We start from the raw sequence: 3,219 nt of genomic DNA on the forward strand, positions 1-3,219 counted from the left end.
CGTGATTCGCGCAACAGTGGATTCTCCAATCGTTGGTCCTGAGCTTATCCAGGAAACAACCGACAAAATCACTCAGATTTGCGATAACCTTCTCACATCTCGTAGCCGACAAAAGAGTTATGCCGATAAGCGACGCAAACCGCTTGAATTTACCGTAGGTGACATGGTCATGTTAAAAGTGTCCCCATGGAAAGGTGTGGTTCGATTTGGACGCAAGGGTAAATTGGCACCACGCTACGTAGGCCCGTTTAAGATCATAAAAAGGATCGGACCAGTAGCCTACGAGTTGGATCTACCAACAGAGCTTAAGAAAGTTCACCCAGTATTTCATATAGCCAACCTCAAGAAGTGTTTAGCAGACGAGAATCTTCATGTTCCTCTCGAGGATATCCAAATCGACGAGACAATGCAATTTACCGAGAAACCCTTGGAAATTGCCGACCGAAAGGAAAAGCAACTCAAAAGAAGTCGCATTCCCCTGGTTAAGGTCAGGTGGCAGTCGGCACGTGGACCTGAGTATACATGGGAGCGTGAGGATCATATGCGTACCAAATACCCACAACTTTTCTCTTAAGGTACTCTCTTCTTAAATTTCGGGACGAAATTTCCTAAAGTAGGGGAGACTGTGACATCCGCCTAAAATGGATTCGGGTCAACCCAACCCAATTGGAAATTTAATAAACCCTACTCAAGATTACTTGACGCTAATAGGATCAAAACCCATGCAATACGATATAACTTGACGTTAATAGCAACATAGTATTGTACAACGTTATAACTATAATCAAAGTAAATTATGATACCATATTAAAATAAAATCAAAGTATAATGCTCTAATTAAATTAAAAGAATCAAACTTGAATTCTCTAATTAAACTTCAAATCAAAGTAGATTGTTATAATCAAATAATAACCTATCTTTTATAAAACTCCATTTTTATAAACTTTACATTAAATTTTATAAAACTCTATTTTTTATAAACTTTACTTTAAATTTTATAAAACTCATATATTAATTATGTAAAAGATGCTTGTGTTAGTGGGAAATTATGAAGACCACCAAAAGCAAAAAGATTATTCCCATGGTCTCCCACTCACACCTCCCATCCACTTTTCTTTCCTTTTTCTCCCAACACATTATTCTCTTCACCACTTAAATCTTCTCTATTCTTTCTCTCACTCTCAATCTCGAAATTTCCTCCAAGAATACTCATATTCCATCCAAGAACAATCTATTATACTCAAATCTTCATCCCTCTTGAAGCATTCATCAAGGTATGTTGTTAAAAGTTTCAAATTCATACAAGAAACAAATTAAATCCACCAAAATATCTAAAACTCATTTTTTTCATAAACCTGATTTTTCTCAGAATACCATCAATAAAATAAGAAGTTCTGGAAATTTTTAGAAAATAACTTATTTTTATTGAATTATCATAATTATTTCAATAAAGTAGGGCAATAATTCACATAAAATACTTGTTGCATTCAATAAATTCTGAGAAAATTCTGGGATGACTTGTATATTGATTAAACATGATATATGAAGTTTCATGCATTTATATTACTGTTTACTATTATTTATGATTTTATTGATTAATTAATAATGAAATATATAAAAAATACTTCCCATAGTAACAAATATCTGAAACTTATACACTGGGCTCTACATCATGTTATAAAACTATGGTTAATTTTACAGATTTTTTGAGAATCATTTACTATTTTTCCCGAATTTTGTGTTGTTTAATCATTAAAATATTAAATAAATACTAAAACAGTTCAGAAAAATATACAAATTTTACAGTAATTCATATTGTATGAAATAATGATTTCCTAATAATTTCATAATTTTTCAATACTGTTTACTATTTAAAACTATTTTCCTAAGTATTTAAGCATGTAAAAATGCATTTTAATGATTATTTCATATAAATAATTGTTAAAATCTATAAATAATTATAATTAGGCAAGTTATTATTTTAATAAGAAATTATTAAAATCTAGCCTAAATTGAAAATATAAATTAATTATGCAAAGTAAGTAATTCAATTTAAAATTCATTTAACAAATAAATACCTTAATATTATAATCAAAATGAATTATTGTTAATTCATCTAATATAAGAATACGTGTCTAATTATTTGTATTAATACTTCATTCTTGTTTAGCAGTTCCTAAACCAAAAACTATTAATTATATTAGGTTCTACGCCATTTTGACCCGAATCGTCTATCGTACGACACACGCATTTCGTTTTTGGACTAAAGTGAGTAATCTACCCCATACTTTATAATTTTCAATACTTTTGGGGTGTATCATGTGGTTCTAATATATTCCAACTTCATTTTATTGTTTTATCACAATTGAGACATTGTTGGGACATTTATACGTGAGTCATTAATTGTATAACTATTGTTTGTTTACGCTACATGTACTTGTAGTGCATTACCATTTTTAGTCTAATCTCCATGACTATGCCCGTATTCTTGAGGTACGTTATGGACAATAATAGCGCTATTGGGTTGACCACCCCGCCTTGGGACGCTAAGGTGATTGATCACACGTGGTTGAGTGTGTATGATGATTAGACGCTCCATCCTATATATATATATATATATATATATATATATATATATATATATATATATATATATATATATATATATATATATATATATATATATATATATATATATATATATATATATATATATATATAGGGTGAGGACTTATTGTTGTTGTTATCAATTGTTAATCAATTTTTGATTTATAAACATTTATCTCAAATACAATTGTTTGGCGACTTCAAAAGAAAACAAATTTCAAATTATAAATGTTTCAACTTCACAATTTTCTCTACGAAAATTTGATTACTCACCAACTCTCGTAGTTGACCTGTTTTTACCCATGGTGCAGATTTGAAGAATGAAGAATGATGAAAAATAGGTTGCGCCTTAGAAATCCACAAGACAATTTAAATTTGATGTAATAAATGTTGTTCGTATTTGGATATGTATTTGTATGTTGTGATTCTTGTTTGCATACTTAGTACTTAATTGAATCTAATCATATTATAACATAGTTGTCATGAGACTTTGAACAATATATCACGCCTTGATCGATTCCGACAAGGATCGGGGTGTGACATTGTAGCCCAATAATACTACTCCCCTGGAATCTATGAGGGCTAGTGTAAACATTATGGTCATATATCATT

General features: G+C 30.1%; 1 long non-coding RNA gene across 1 annotated transcript; it reads left to right on the plus strand.

Annotated features, from left to right (window-relative positions):
* The first annotated feature begins 1,208 nt into the window (after positions 1 to 1,208).
* Positions 1,209 to 3,007, plus strand: LOC145124239 (uncharacterized). The gene is made up of 3 exons (XR_013715557.1): positions 1,209 to 1,274; positions 2,205 to 2,268; positions 2,919 to 3,007. It is a non-coding gene; the product is annotated as an uncharacterized LOC145124239 (long non-coding RNA).
* The last annotated feature ends 212 nt before the right edge of the window (positions 3,008 to 3,219 follow it).

This window comes from Lactuca virosa, chromosome 7, assembly GCF_052849685.1.
Source record: "Lactuca virosa cultivar CGN04683 chromosome 7, Lactuca_virosa_CGN04683_v6, whole genome shotgun sequence".
Lineage (NCBI taxonomy): Eukaryota > Viridiplantae > Streptophyta > Magnoliopsida > Asterales > Asteraceae > Lactuca > Lactuca virosa.